At 37.9% G+C, this 17,122-nt stretch overlaps 1 protein-coding gene and 1 pseudogene across 1 annotated transcript in view; both read left to right on the top strand.

The window, feature by feature from the left end:
- The window catches only part of KIAA1324L (KIAA1324-like ortholog), a 206,170-nt gene that overhangs the window by 33,739 nt on the left and 155,309 nt on the right, over positions 1-17,122 (top strand). The window lies entirely within an intron of this gene.
- Positions 10,404-10,793, top strand: LOC102865825 (annotated as a pseudogene).

Below are 17,122 nucleotides of genomic sequence, written 5' to 3'. Positions count from 1 at the left end.
GGGCACAGGATATGAACAGACACTTCACCAAAGAAGACATTCAGATGGCCAACAAGCACATGAAGAAATGTTCAAAATCCCTAGCTCTAAACTAGCTCTAAGAGAGATGCAAATCAAAACAACTATGAGATGTCATCTCACCCCAGTCAGAATAGCAAAAAATGCTGGCAAGGTTGTGGAGAATCTGGAACCCTTATTCACTGTTGGTGGGAGTGTAAAATAGTGCAACCACTGTGGAAGGCGGTATGGCACTTTCTCAAAAAGTTACAAATAGAGATACCATTTGACCCAGCAATTCCACTACTGGGAATATATCCCAAAGAGACCATAACTGACATCCAAGCAGATATATGCACACCCATGTTTATCGCAGCTTTGTTCACAATAGCATGGAATTGGGAACAACCCAGGTGTCCATCAACAAACGAATGGATAGAGAACCTGTGGTATATTCACACAATGGAGTACTATGCTGCATTAAAAAACAAGGAACTCATGCAGTATTATTCAAAATGGGTGATCCTGGAGGACATTATGCTGAGTGAAATATCTCAGTCACAGAAGGACAAATATTGCATAGTGCCACTGCTGTAAAATGGGACTGATATCAGGGTTGGGGTAAGACTGAGAAAAACTGGATATATTGTATATACTGCACTGAAACAGATGAGGGAGAGAATAATTTAAAAGCGATGTATGATAGGGTATTATGGTTATCACAAGAGTCCACAATTAAGGTTGCATAGTGGAATGTACTTGGGGTGGTAGGAGGGGTGCGGGGGGATTGTGTACCAGGGAGCAAATGTTTCTTTTACTTTTTAAAGAGAGGAGCGAACTGGAAGGCCAGGGTAGGCGGGGAGGGCTAGGCGGGGAGAGAAGTGCAGCAATGGATGGATGAAAATCCAAAATCTCTGTAAATGTTCATTAAAATTATTAAAAAGAAATATTAAAATAAAATGTAAAAAAATACTTAGTCCTGATTATAGCTATAATACTCTTCAGCCAATTCTTTTTGGTATAGTGACTCTTTATACTCCTTCCATCTTCTTTTGATACTATGTGGATTATTCATTATTCCACCCATAGCATCCTTATATATTACAATTCAGGTTTGAATTTATTCTTCAGTTTCTTCATCTTAAGAAACGCAGAGTGAATTCATCCCTTGTGATTTTCCAACTCCAGCTTTATTATACATTTGTACATTTCATTATAATATTTTGCTTTGTTTTCCCAAGCTACCCTTTGAAATCTTTTGTTCAGCTCCTTAAATTCCTAATTTCTTCCCTTTGCTTTGGCTTCTTGGTGCTCTAGTGCAGTATTCAGAGTCTCCTCTGACACCCTTCTAGATCTTTGTCTAGGTCTTGTTTTCCTCCTGTCTTTGTAGTGACCTTTTGCATTCTCAGCTGAAAGCAGAGAGTACCAGAGGAATGTCTTATCTGTGATTCATTGAGTATGCAATGATTTGGTGCATCTTAGCACTCTGAAGAGGTCTCCGACAAAAGGTTTTCTTAATGTAGTTCATCTATCACTGCATGGTTTAAAATTGGGAAAGGTATAAATTAAGCTTTCCATACCTATTTAATTTGTATGCTGAAAAGATTATTCAAGAAACTGGACTATGAAGAAGAAGGTGACATCAGTATTGGAGGAAGACTCATCAGTAACCTTGGCTATGCAGACGATACAACCTTGCTCCCTGTAAGTGAGGATGACTTGAAACACCTGCTGTAGAATGTTAAACATGACAACCTTCAATATGGATGGCAACTAAATGTCAGGAAAACAACAATCCTCACCACTTGACCATTAGGAAACATCATGATAGATGGAGAAAAGATGGACTATCAATGACTTCATCTTACTTACATCTGTACAGTTGGTACTAGCAATCAGGAGATCTGGAGCCATATTGCACTGGGAAAGTTAGGGGCCTTTCCAAATTATGGAGGAGAAATGATGTCTGAGTACTGTGCTAGGAGCAGAAGCATCATAGGTGTGGCTGAGTCTGTCTTTTACCTACTTAATAAAGGGGAACTGTCCCCATTAATAATTTCCATAGCCATATTAGTAGTGACATAATCAAACATGCCACCACACATGCTCCTGCACCTATTTCTGCCAGTTATTGGATCAGATGCTCATTGCAACTTGACTAGTAGACTTTACTCTCAGTTGTGAGTTTATTAGAGAAATAGTTTGGAGAGTAGAGAAGGCAAAGAATATCTCCCAATGCAAGTTCAGGTTTAGTCCCTCACTTCCAAGCCAGATTAACAAGGCACAATTCCTCAATTAGTGAAAGTCCAGATTCAGTTCAACAGCGCAGCAAAATTCCAAGAAGCCTCTGGTTTCCTCAGTCATTCAGCAGACTATATCCCAGAGTAGGCATACATTTTCCCTTCAATCATCCAGCAAACAAAACCTTTAACTGTGGCCTTTATCTCAGAGTCGTTACAAGTTAACTTTTCCTTCAGCCATCTAGCAAGCAGAACCTTTAACTGTGACCTCTATCTCCAGGGTTCCTCTAGTACATCCTTGCCACAGTCTCTTCACAGCATCTTTACCATTATCACCACAGTGTGGAAAGCACTCTCTTATATTGTTCCCAGAGCTGTTGATGATTTACAAGATGATGTGTCCACAGTTAAGGTAGCCAGTGGGTTGGCTCTGCCAACAGGGGCTAGCACAATGGCTAGAAAAGCTAATTTTTAAGGGTTCTGACACTCCAGGGACTAAAGTGTGCTTGATTCACACCATGGTCTTTTAATCACTTGCTGTGCATGTGAGAGCTGGACAGTGACTAAGGATGACAGAAGAACTTACGGATTTCAACCATGTTATTTGAGAAGAGTGATGCATATCACATGGACTTCCAAAAGAACAAATAGATGTATCTTGGAGAAGGTGCATGCCCTTGAAGGTAAAAATGACAAAGATTCATCTGACGTACTTTGGGCATGTTGCTAGGATAGTTTACTCTTTGGATAGGGATATTATGCTTAGGACGGTGGAGAGACAGTGAAGGAGAGAAAAACCTCAACTCACTGTGGCAGTGGGCTTGAGTGTGTTAAAGATTGTGAGGATGGCACAGGATAGGACAGAGTCCTTATCTGTCCATCATAGGGTCATTATGAGTCATACTTGACTCAAGGGCACCTAACAGCAACAACAAAAATGTGACTCTGAGGGGAAAAGAGGGCCAGATCTCCTTCTGTGTATTTCACAGCTGGAGGGTCATCTGTGAGTCAGTTCTAACTCAGCAGCAACAAGAGAAAGAAAGAGAAAGACATGTTGTTGACATTATTGTTAGGTGCTGTCCGGTGGACTCTGACTCCTAGTGACCCTTTATACAACAGAATGAAATTTAGCCCAACGTGCACAATCTCTTAAACTCTTATGGCCCTAATCCAATTGTTACAGCCACTGTGTCAAACCATTTCATTGAGGATCTTCCTCTGTTTTGCTGACCCTCAAATTTCTAAGCATGATATACTTACCTAGAGATGAGTAGCTCTTGATGAGGGAGTGAGTGAAGGAAATAGGAAGGATCCAGCGGGGACCTGAAAAGATTAGATAATGATGGGCAAGAGCCAATGGTGATTGATTTTATAAACCCAGCTGCATGGGCATGATTGTATGGAACACAATATAAATGAAGAATAGTATGAAACATAATGTGTATGAACTTTGTGAGCAAAGCAATAGAAAATAAAATTAAGAAAGGAACACAACAAAGTGTGCAATGCAGTCTCATCAACTTTCCTTTCTAAGGAGCACTCTGGCTGGCTGCACTTCTACCAAGACATGTTTGTTTATTCTTTTTAGCAGTCCATAGTATATTCAATATTTTTTACTGATACCACGTTTCAAAGGCCTCGATTCTTCATTCTCCTGTACTTAGCATCTAACTTCTATATGCCTTTGAAACAATTGAAAATAATATGGCTTGGGTCAGGTGTGTTTTAATCTTTAAAGTGAAATCCTTGTTTATAAATGCTTTGAAGAGGTTTCTGGCAGCAGATTTGCCCAATGTAAAACACAATTTGATTTCTTAACTGCTGTTTCCATGGGTGTTGATTGTGGATCCAAGTAAAATGAAGTTCTTGACAACTTTAATCTGTTTTTCCATCTGTCATGATGTCATTGGTCTAGTGGTAATAATTTTTGTTTTCTTGATGTTGAGGTGTAATTGATACTGGTAATATTCTGTAAGTGTTTCAAATCCTCTTCGCTTTTCAGCAAGCAAGGATTTTATCAAGAGCATATTGCAAGTTTAAAACGAATCTTCATCCAACCCTCATGCCGAATTCTTATGCATATAGTCTGGCTTTTAAAGTTACTTGTTCTGCATTTAGATTGAATAGGTATAGTGAAAAACTACTACCTTGAAACACACCTTTCCTGATCTTGAACTGTGTAAAATGGTTACTGGTATTCTATTTTATAGTTCTAATTGGAGTTATTTTACTGGTCTCTGTTGATCATAGTTTGACTTTTGATGCCTGTTTTAAATTATACTTCAGCACACATCTTGTTATATAACATATTATTTAAGTTTTTCTAAAACTATTATTTTAGGAATAGATTTTTTTTTGCCAAAGTCTATAAATCTCTCTCTCTCTGTTTTGGTACATAGTGTCAAATTTCCCTGTGGAAATGCTATACTGATTTACACTCCTTTCAGCAATATTTGAGTGTTTCTTGTCTTATTTGTGCATATATTTTAATTCACAATCTTTGCCATTTGCAATAAAATGGTGTATAATGGTTTATTTTGCATTTTAAATCTTAAATGTCTCATAGGAAACATTTTAGCATATGTTTATTGTTTTCCTTTTATTTTGAATACCTCTTTTGCAATCTTTAGTGAGTTATGTAATTTTTCCCCTTGCTAAGTTTTTAGAGTTTTAAATATATAATAAAGATGTAAATATTTATCATTTGTGGCAAATATTCATATTTTTCCTAGTTTGATATTCATCTTATTCTGCTTATGGGATTTTCATCTTAGGGGAGTTCTCCAGTCTTTAAGTTGTGAAAGCTTCATTCTTTGCCTTTTTGCTTACATGTTTCTCTAATTCCTCCCAAGGTACTTGATAATGCATTTGATAATGTGCAATGATAGTATATATTTGATAATGAGCAAAGCTTCTAATAGTGACTTTGGATATGGTTTGACATGTACACTTTTGTCATAAATGTTTCTTGTGTTAGCCTTTATTTCTCTTTCTATACAGGAACTTTCCCCAGGGAATTGGAATGAGCTAAATGCTATTAAATTAACAAAATGCATAATGAACCCTCAGCCTTGATGCTTCCGTGTTCTAGTATAGTAATTGATTCATAGTACTAGAAAGCAAGAGGACTTATTTAAAGAACCCATACCCACAGTATGTGCTGGAGTAGGAAGATGTTCATTTGATTTTCTTTCCATAATTTCTCTGTGACTAGAGCCTTGTAACTTGGCTTGACTTTCGAAGGGGAGAGTTTGGGATACTCACAGCATCATTTGTCATAGTGAGATTGCATTTTGTACATTATTACTCCATTTACTCACACAGGAAATGGAACTGATTCATTTTGGGATTAAATTGTTTTTACCCTTTTAAAATCATTTAAATAGAACACCTCATTTCTTAGACATTTCAATTTATTTGTCTTTATTGTACACAGGTACAATAGTCTTACATCTTCAGAAAGCAAATTACAGGAATTGATGCTGACCTAGATAAGTAACTAGCATTTTTATTACATTAAATGTCACAATTGGAAGTGATATTTGCGATGGTATGCAGTGGAAACTGTTTACTTCATGCTGAGGAAGTTAATGACAAGTCATTTACTTCTTATCTGCTTGTTTTTATGTTTTACTTCTGAATGATGTTTCAGGTTTGTTGTGTCGTTTTTTTTTTTTTTTAAATTTTGGTATAAAAATAATGCATATTGTAAAAAAGTCATAAAACAAAGATGCCCAAAATGTTCAGCTGATTTATCTGTTTATATCTGTTATATACATATGATATTATCAGTTTTATAAAAAACGTTATGTTATACCCACCATATCATAAGCATGTCGCAGTATCAGTGTGGGTGTATATAATGTAAAATAATTGCACTGGGTGGATGTTTTAGAATGTTTTGCAACCTTTTGTGATCTTCTGGTTTCTACTATTACAACTGTTTAGCTAAATGTTTGCACATATTTTAAATATTTTTTTAGGATAATCCCCTCAGATTGAAATACATCTCTCTCTTTTTTTTAATTATTTAGGTTTTGTGGAGTAGAAACAATTGTCAGGAGAGGAAAAGCTTCATATTGGCTGTCTTAAAGTTTTAGACCTGAAATCAAAGATACTTTTCCTTTCAGTGAAAAGTTGCTGCTTCTGTTTCTTTTTCGGGGCCAATCCATCTTCTACTCTGATCTGTTTTCTTGACTATGGAAACAAATGTGAGAAGATCAGTTGGATACCGTATGTGTAGAAGATTTATTTTCTATCTTTAGTTTTTGTTTTGTTGATTTTTTTGGGTTAATTTTTGAGGGCAAAGTTTTGGAAGGGAGGTGTCAATTCTTACCAAGCGTAGTCTTTTGCTTTTGAGGTTTAAAAAAGTTGTTTTCTATTGGTGATACTATTTGCCAGAAATGTATTCACCTTTTTATAAACTCCCATCTTTCCTTTTCCACAGACATTAAGAACTCTATTTGTATAGTTTCTAGGAAAGGTTAAAGTGACGGGGAGAAAGAAAGTTCCTGAGTAATTAGGAAATCTAGTGTGGCACACACTTCAATAGGGCCAGTTCTTTGCTTTTTAAAAATCATTTTCTCTAAATTTTTTGGTGGCTGAAAATGCACAAAATTGACCATGGACCAGATAAACAATTCCTACATGCATGTTTTTAGTGACGTTGGTCACATTCTTCAAGTTGTGCTGTCCTTCTTACCCCACCCCTTTTCTGAGTTCTTCCTCCTCACTGAACATAAACTTTGCCTCCTAAACTTCCTCTGTAATCTTTTAAGTTACTGTCTTCAGTTTCAGTCCTTGTAGATAGTTCGCTGGCACGTAACAACAGCAGCAACAACAATAGATAGTTCTTTAGAAGAGCACAGTGCTCAGAGCAGACATTTCTTGCTAATTAAACTGTTGGTTTAGACAGATCAAGGGCTGCTTTTGGTTCAAGATTTAAAGTTTAACTCAGGATAATAGTTTTGGGAGTTTATCCTACTTCAATGACTCTAGAAAGTATGCATTCTGTGAGAATTTGATACTTTGTGTTTTATTTTCTACGTTTGATCTATAGATCTCAGTGGACTCTTTGATGAAAACATTAAGTAATAATAGTTACACACTATTCAGTTCCCCTGTCTCACGAGAGATGAAGTAGTTGTGGAGCAAATCAACCGCACACCCCTTACCACCTGCTGTTCTTTACATTACTTCTTCTTCTGTTGCTTCAGGTGAATAGGAACCAGGTCATGGGCCTTGCTTGGCAGTTGCAAGCTATTAGATCCCAGCCACTACACCATGAACTAGGAAATAGAACTCCTTCACTCACGACCTCCAGTTGCTCTAACTCAGAGCATCCCTTCATTGAATATCTGAGGCTGTATATCTTAGTGAGAGGAGACTGCACCTCTTCCTCCTGCAGAGCTGTTGGTGGTTTCTAACTGGTAAGAAATGTATGGCCTTTTGATTAGCAGTGAAACGTATTTGAGCTATGCCACCAGAGCACCTTAGGAAATAGAACAGAAATGCCAAACCCAAAATGAAGCAGAACAAATCAAAGTGTTATTGCCCCAATTAAATGGGAGTAACTGGTGGATGTGAACCACCCGAGACTGATCACCTTGGGATTAACTGTGCACCTTCTTATGGACTACCCATCAGAGCTATGGAAGAGAAATTGTATTCTTAAAAAACGCCCAGAAAACAACAACAAACAACCCAAAACACTTCAGACAGAAAGTAGGAAAGATACAAGATTAAAATTGGTGTCAGGTACCTTCCAAAGAGGTACCCTATTTGTGAACCATGGATAGAGAATGGAGGTAGTGTTATAGTTAACAACTAATTTATGTTTAAAAAAAAAACAAAAACAGCAACTAGCTAATTTATGTTTTAACTGCAGTGCCAGATTGTGATAAGAGATACTCATGAACATGGTATTGGTAAAAAGGAAAGCGAAAAGTCAGTTTGGGCATATGTTGTTGTTGTTATGTGTAGTTGAGTCACCTGCAACTCATAGCGATCCTATGTACAAGAGCACTAAACCCTACTCGATCCATTGCCAGTCTTATTGTCTCTGAGACACCGATCGCCATTACCCCAGGGACTGAATCAATCCATCTCTTTGAGGGTCTTCCTCTCCTGCACTGTTCCTCCACACTCCCAAACATGACATTCCTCTCCAAGGACTAGTCCCTCCTTGCAACATGTTCAAAGTATGACAGACGAAGCTTCAGAATCCTTACCTTCAAGGAGCAGCCTGGCTTCACTCTCCCCTGGATGAACTTGTTTGTTCTCCTAGCAGTCCATGGTTTATTGAATATTCTCCTCCAGCACCACAGCTCAAAGATATCAACTCTCCTTTTATCATTCCTAGTCCAGCTCTCTGATGCATAGCAAGTAATTGCAAAGACCATGGCCTGGATCAGGAGCACCTTAGTCTCCAGACTGACATCATTGCTCTTCAGTACTTTGGAGAGGTCTCTGACAGCAGACTTTTTTTTTTTTAATTTAGGTTGTTTATTTTTCATTTCAATGAACATCTACAGAGATTTTTGGGATTCCATTCATTCATTGTTGCACCCTTCTCCCCGCACACCCCCCCCCATTTGCTCCTCTCCTTGAAAAGCAAAACTCCCTCATTGGTACACAATCCCCCCCCTGCACCTCCCCAAACCCCACCCCCTACCCCCAAATATAATCCACTCTGCAACCCTCATTGCGTACTCCTACGATAAAAATAATGCCCTAAAATATAATACTTTTAGACTATTCTCTCCCCCATAGACTTCAATGCCGTAAACATATTTCATCCAGTTTTTCTCAGTCTTACCCCCACCCCAATGCCAGCCTCATTCTACAACAGTGGCACCATATAGCATTTGTCCCTTTGTGACTGAGATACCTCACTCAGCATAATGTCCTCCAGGTTCACCCATTTTGAATAATATTGCATGAGTTCCTTGTTTTTCAATGCAGCATAGTATTCCATTGGACAGCAGACTTTTCTAATGCAATTAATCTTTTAATTTCCTGGCTGCTGGTACCAAGAGTGTTGATTGTAGAGCCAAGCAAACTGAAGCTGTTAGCAATCTCAATCTCTTCTTCATCTAGCATGATGCTGCCAATTGGCCCAGTGATGAGAATCTTTGTTTTCTTGATGTTGAGCTTCAATCCATATTGAAGGCTGTAGTCCTTGACTTTCTTCAGCAAGCGCTTCAGGTCCTCCTCAGTTTTTAGTTGCAATAATTAAGGGTGCTTTGTACAGAATATTAAATGATCCAGGAAGCATTAAAAGAAGATGGAAAGAATATACAGACTCATTGTACTAAAAGGAATTGGTTGACACAGAAGAATTTAATGAAACAACATGTGAGCAAGAGCCTGTGGTGATGAAGGAAGAAGTTCAAGCTGCTCTGAAAGAATTGACAAAAAACAAGGCCCCAGAAATTGATGGTTTACCAGTTGACATATTTCAACAAACAGACGCTGTCCTGGATGTGCTTACCAAGTTGTGCCAAGAAATCTAGACGGCAACCACCTGGCCAACTGACTGGGAGAGATCTGTATTTGTTCCCATTCCTAAGAAAGGTGATCCGACAGAGTGAAAATTATCGAACAGTATTATTGATATCACATGCAAGCAAGATAGTGCTGAAGATTATCCAAAAATGACTGGACAGCACATCAACAGAGAACTGCCTGAAGTGCAGGCTAGGTTTAGAAAAGGCTGTGGCACTAGGGATATTATAGCTTATGTCAGATGGATCTTGGCTGTAAGCAGAAAGTAGTAGAGGAATGCCTATCTGTTTTTCATTGACTATGCAAAGGCATTTGACTGTGTGGATCACAAGTGTGACTGACTCTGAGAAGAATGGGAATCCCAGAACACTTGATTGTGCTTATGCAAAACCTATCCTTGGACCAGGAGGCAGTTGTCAGAGCAAGGAAACACTGTATGGTCTGATTGGGAAGGGTATACATCAAGGATGTGTCCTATCTCCTTATCTTTTCAATCTATATGTGGAACAGATTATCCGGAAGGCTGGGCTCTATGAGAAGAAGTGTGGCACCAGGATTGGAGGTAGACTCATCAAGAATCTGCATTATGCATATGACACAACCTTGGGCATACGTTGAAAAATGTATTTTAAAAAAGATAAACTCGGTCCTGTCACCAAGATGTCGTTCCCCAAGTACAAGCCATCGCGCCTGGCCACTCTACCTACTACCCTCGACCCAGCCGAATACAACATCTTTCTAGAGACCCGGCGGGCTCAAGTTGAGCGGCTGGCCATTAGATCCTGGCTTAAACGGGAGTATCTGCTTCAGCTCAATGACCCCAACCGGAAGACGATCATTGAAGATCCTTCCTTGACTTGTTGGACATATGCAAGATCAGCAAATATATATCCCAATTTCAGGCCCACTCCCAAGTTCGCTCTCACAGGAGCTGTGTTTGGCCTTGGGCCCCTCTTCTTCTGGTACTATGTTTTCAAAGCCGAGAGAGATAGAAAAGAAAAACTTATCCAGGAAGGAAAATGGGAACGACCATTTAACATCTCATATTAAGTGAGACAGAGATGACTGTGTATTATTGTTTAAATAAATCTTCTATTAATCATTAAAAAAAAGATAAACTCACTACCATTGAATGGGAACTGGCTTATAGCATGCCTGCCAGTGAGTTTTCAGAGGCTGTAAATTGCATGGGAGGAGAGTGCTCCCCTGGAGCAGTGGGTGGAACAGCTTGAATTGAAGGCAGTTTGATGTCACCTAACAAAAACGACAACAAAGATATGTCATGCTTTGAACATGTGCTGAGATAATTATTAGTAGAGCTATAGCATAAAGTCACAATAGTTATTTTTTATAAAAAGATTATTGTGATTTTAACAAAAGTTTTCAGAAAAGTTGGATTTTCATTCGTTTATTGTTGCATATTTTTCTCCCACCCCCAAGTTCACTCTTTTTAAAAAAAAAATTCATTGTTGCATAATTCACTACCCCTTCCAGTCCCCTTTGCTTTGCATCTCTGATTCTGGACTGTTGTTGCACAAATAATGCCTAATCATATATTTTTTTTAAAAACAGTTATTTCCTTCACCTGTTCCAATGCAGTGTTTATTATTTATTCTCTCTTTTCTCCCCAACTCCCGTGTCAGTCTTGTTTTATAACAGTGATGTCACACAGTATTTGTCATTTTGTGACTGAGATATTTCATTTATCATAATGTTCTTCAGGGTCACCCATGTTGTGTAATATTTTATGAGTTCCTTGTTTTCCAATGTTATGTAGTATTCCATTGTGTGAATATACCAGTTATTTGTTGATGGGCACTTGGGTGCTTCCCTCTGTTTGCTATTGTGAATAATGCAGCAGTATGCGTGGGTGTACATATATCTGGTTGCATCTGGCAGCTCTCATTTCTTTAAGGTATATTCCTAGTACCAGGCCAGAGCGAACCTCCATCCAACACAAAGCCCAATGAATTTTTAAAACTGCAGCCTATGCATTGGTTTCTCATTGGCACCAACAATAGGCTTCCAGCCAACACTTAGCACCAACCAGCCAGGCCAGTAGTGGAATTGCTGGGTCAAATGGTATTTCTTTTCCCAGCATTTTTGAGAAAGCACCATACAGACTTCCATAGTGCTTGCACCATTTTACACTCCTACCAGTAGTGAATAAGGGTTCCAGTCTCTCCAAAGCCTCACCAGCCTTTGTTGTTTGCTGCTCTGTTGAACTTTAACTTTGCTGTTGTTACTGGGGAGAGATGATATCTCATAGTTGTTTTTATTTGCATTTCTCTGAGAGCTTGGGATTTTGAACATTTCTTCATGTGTTTGTTTACCATCTGAATGTCGTCTTTGGTGATGTATCTATTCATATCCTATGCCCATTTTACCTTTTTCTTGTTGAGGTACTGGAATATTTTATAAATTTAGATGTGAGTCCTTTATCAGATATGTCATTACTAAATATTTTTTCCCCAGTCTGTGGCTTTCCTTTTTACCCTGTTGGAGAAGTTTTTGATATACATAGAGATTTGATTCTTAGAAGGTCCCATTCATCTATTTTATTTACTCCTTGTAAGTTTTTCAAGACACTTGGAAGACTGTTTATGAATTAGGCCTTCTAGAGTTCTTCCAAGGTTTTCTCTGATGATGTTTATAGTCCTTGGTTTTACTTCTATGTTTTTGATCTACTTTAAGTTGGTTTTTGTGTACGGTGTGAGGTGTGGGTCTTTCTTAAGTGTTCTATAGGTGGTTTTCCAATTTTACCAACATCATTTGTTAAAGAGGCCTTCGTTTCCCCTTTTAACTATTTTGTCTTCTAAAAAAATCAGTTGACCGTAGGTAGATGGGATGATTTCTGTGTTCCCAGGTCTATTCCATTGATCTATGTGCCTGTCACTGTAACAGTACCACGCTGTCCTGAACACCATGGCTGTGTAGGATTTGACATAAGAGAGTGAAACGCCTGTTACCTTATTTCGCTATTTCAGGAATGTTTTGAATGTTTCTCTCTTTCAGGTGAGCTATTCAAGAGTTTGGGAATACTTTTTCTGAAATAAGTCTTTGCTTAATGATTTCATTTAACTTTCTATAATAGCTGCATCTTCATTGTGTAACAATACAGATAGTCCCTAACATAGTTTATACTCAAGTTACCATGATCTGCACTACCATAGTCTTTTTTTTTTCTATTCATAGTATTATGTGCTGTTGCAACATGTAATTTGTTCATGTCATCATCTCTGTATTATTTTCAACCTTTACAGACAAATAAAGATTGGATTTAAAAGGCTACTGAAATAAAAGACAATAATAATGAAAAGTTTAAAAAAATAATACCCGTGAGTTATTTCATCTACATAAGAATCAGCTTATGATGGAATTGTTGGGGCTGAACCCTAACTTAGACTGGGACTACCTGTACTGCATTTCATTATCTAGGATGCCATTGAAAAGCATTGAAGCTTTTACTGGGTTGTTTTTTTTTTCTGTCAGTTTTCCTGAAATGAAATAGAACTGGAAATTATTTACAGTTTTGTTTATGAGTCAGGTTCATCATTTTGAAGCCAGATAATTTAATACTCATTGAATATGTGCCTTTGCTATCTCAGTGTGTTCGTTTATGGAAAGGCCCCCAGTAGTTCATCATTACCTTCCTCACCACCTGCTCCTTCCTCACTCTTTTCCAAAAGGTACTTCTCAATGTGACAGTGTTTTGCTATCTAACATCTGTCTCCTATAACCTGGGAGAACCTGGAGTTCAAAAGAAAACAGCACACCAAGCTCAATAAATGATGAGAAACAGTTTTTAAATGTGCATTTAATCCAGTATCTTTAGTATGAGAGTCAGGAGGGTCCCTAGTTTATTACTTTTGTGAGCACTATTTTTCTTTGACCTCTGAAGCTTTTTTTTTTTAGTGTTTTGTTTTCCAGGATCTGTGTTCCGAGTGACTTGGAATGCCAGAATTTTTGCCATTCAACAAGTGGAGATAATAACTAATACTTGAGTTATTATCTTGAACTTTATTCTTTTCTATTACAGTTGAATACGGGCCTTCATGTAAAGCAGACTCCTGTTGGTCAGTTCTGTGTGCTTTTCCACTTGTAGATATATCATTTCTTAAGTTAGAGACTGAAGTCTAGAACACATGCTGAATATCTGAGAGTAATGGCAGAGCTAATGAGGAGGTTTGCACATACTCTTCTTGATTGCCTACTTGCTGTGTTTGTATAATTCTGTGCTTTATTTCCCTTCTTTTTAGGTCAGCTTTGAAGTTTTTCATGGTACATTTTCTGTAGACTTTTCTATTCATTGAATTTCTTTAATTTTATTATAGTCCCTTACCTCACCATTGAGCAGTGTCCGTGCTGTGTGAGCTTTCTTTTATTAGAACAGTTACAGATTCAAAGCTACCTGGTACCAAATAACTCTCATATATGACTTTTGTTAAATATTATTCAGTTCAGCTGAAGTGTTCTTTTATATCCTGCCTATGTAAATTTAATTCCTTTTGTATTTTGTTACATTATTTGTGTAGTGTGTTAACAATTAAAAAAAAGGGGAAATAGAGATGTGATATTAATGGAATAAAAACTTATTTACTGCATGTGAAAAGTATAAATTTAAACCATCTAAATAGACTATTGGTCACATGTGGTTATTGATTGTGTTGTTTTTGTGTGCCTTCAAGTTGGAATCGGCTCATAGCCAACCCTCCTGGGGTTTTCAGAGGTAGTAAATCACATGGGAGCTTGCCTGTCCTTCTGCTGCAGAGCAGCTGGTGGATTTGAACTATGAACCTGTGGGATTGAAGCACAGCTTCTTACTACTAAGCCACCACAGTTCCCTGGAAATGTATTTAGTAAAAATTGAGCTGTATTGTCTATGTAAAATGCATACTGAATTGAGAGGGTTTAGCACAAATAAATTTTCTTGTTATTATTTTCCTGTTGTATGTATGTGATGATATTTAGGTTAAATGTTGTTTTGTACTGTTGAGTTGCCTGTGGCTCGTAGTGACCCTGTGTATAATAGCTTTGAAGACTGCCCTATCCTGAGGCAGTCTCACTAATTCTGGCACACCTACTCCCATTACCCCAGTTACTGTGTTAGTCCATCTCATCTGGGGTCTTTGTCTCCTGTGCTGTTCTTCTACCCTTCCAAGTATGATGCCCCTCTCCAAGGACTGGTAAATGTATTATTAAAATAAGTTGACCTACTTTTTAAATGTGCCATGTATTTTATTTCTGTTGGACAGCATAGGTGTAGATTTTATTCTAGAAGCTTAAAAAGCCTGTGTGTAAACCCAGTTTCTTGATTTTCATTTCCCTTTTATAAATTCACCTGTAATGTTGTCCTATTGGGTAGAAGGTAAGAGAGACAATAAGCTTGTTCAATGATCAACTCCCTATGGACTTGCCTTTGATGCCTCTCATTATAGGTAGTTGTTATCTAGTTTTTGAAAATTCCCAAGATACTGAATTAGTATATGCTGGATAATGAGACCATAATATGTTATGTAACAAAAGTAAATGAATTGGAAATTTTGAAAACTTGTTGAAATGGAAAAAATAGTATAGAAAATATGTATTAAAAGAAATTTAAAAATTAACATCAGTATTCTTTACTTAAGAATGAGTTCTGTTGAAAGGGGTTACTATCACTAAGGAAAAATGGAATATTACCTGCATGTTCATCAGTATGAAATTTGTTTTAAAAAGTTGCATACTATTTTCAGGTGGTGCTTTCAGTTCAAGCAACATGCTATCCTTTATTACCTTGTTTGGTGTAACATATGGTATGATTCATTTGCACACTTTGGTTTAGTGGTTTTTAATTTTTAAAGCCTTTGCTTTAATAGCAGTATTTTTCTTATTATAGAAATTTGGATAATGCAGAAGTTTATGTAAAGATATAATCTATGATAAAATAGAGGGTCTTAAAAAGAGAGGAAGCCCCCCCAACAAGATGGGTTGACACAGTGGCTGCACAAAACAGCGTTAAACACAACAGTGCTTGTGATGCTGGAAGGAGATCAGGCAGTGTTTCATTCTGTTCTGCATAGAGTGGTTAATAACACCCACAGCCCCTCACAACAGAATCACAATTGAATCTATATACAATATACTACTCATGTTATATTGATGATCTTTTAACTGACTATAATTGTCCCATGTGGCTTAGTGGTAAGGAATTGCACTGCCACTCCAAAGGTATGCAGTTTGAATATACCAGCTGCTCTTCAGTAGAAAAATGAACCATCTCTTCCCTTGTGAATCTCTGCTTCTGAAACCCACTGGAAAATCAGCTCTGAGTCAGTTCTGACTCAAAGGTATATAACAAGAACAACAACAGATTTTTAGGCAGAAAACAGTAGAAATTTTAGTAGGAATTGGTCTGCAATATTTGCTGGCTAATGTGATGTTTGATACAATGTGGTAGAAGGAAAAAATGTTTAAAATTAGTCAAGAGTAGCCTCGTTTGTTTTCTGATATAGGGATCCACAGTGTTTTCTGTTCCAGAAATAATGTTGAAAGGACAATGACCTTTTTCTTCACAGTTAGTGGTGTTTATTAGGGAAGTCAAAAAGGGTGTAATTCAGGTTGGCAGCAGAATACAGTTGCTCAGTTAGGACAACTTCTGAAATGTGTTTGCCGGAACCTCAGCATTCAGCCTCGTGGCTTTAGGCCAGTGTTAGGAAGCTCTTAGCCTGCCAATAATGGAATCTACCCCCTCCAGTCCTCCAGCAAATTTGGGTAGAGGCTCCTAGCTCTGGTAGCTTGGGGTAGGAGTCAAGGTGCACTCTGTCTCACGTCAGGCCCCTAGTTCTCTGTGGCGGCTGCTGTGCGTGTAGGTCCAGATCTGAGTGATGCAGGACATACATTCTGCATCCTGTGCTGCTACCTTGCTAGTGGTGAGATTCTCAATTTCTGCTGCTGCATCTACTTAATTTAATGGCAAGACTGGCCTATTCCCTTGTGAATAGAACAATGTACTCCATTTGCATGTCTCCATCCAATCCATGTGCCAAAGTCAAACTCATTGTCTAGGAAAGTAATTTTGAACAATGAACCCTTAACATCACAGACCACCCTCTGGTTTTTCTAGCCATTAATCATCTTATTTGAAGAATTAACTTTCCCCTTAGAATCATCTTACTAATAACTACATTTATGAAGGTGTGTAAACCAGCTACTTCATGTCTCATGCTCTAATATCCACATTTTAGATAGCCACGCTCTGATTTGCCCATCTCTTTTAAACCAGCACTCTGTGGGAAATGGCATGGTTTTTTGAAGAATCTTCTCTTCAGTTTGAAGTTTGAGAAGGCTTTTGGCCCTCTCATCCTCGGCTATCTGTGGCTAGATGACAATGGCTTTTC

Source organism: Elephantulus edwardii, unplaced genomic scaffold (assembly GCF_000299155.1).
Source record: "Elephantulus edwardii isolate Elephantulus edwardi_28Jun2011 unplaced genomic scaffold, EleEdw1.0 scaffold00098, whole genome shotgun sequence".
In the NCBI taxonomy this organism is placed as follows: domain Eukaryota; kingdom Metazoa; phylum Chordata; class Mammalia; order Macroscelidea; family Macroscelididae; genus Elephantulus; species Elephantulus edwardii.
Note: the sequence above shows the minus strand (reverse complement) of the source record. Positions and strands in the feature narration are given on the sequence as shown.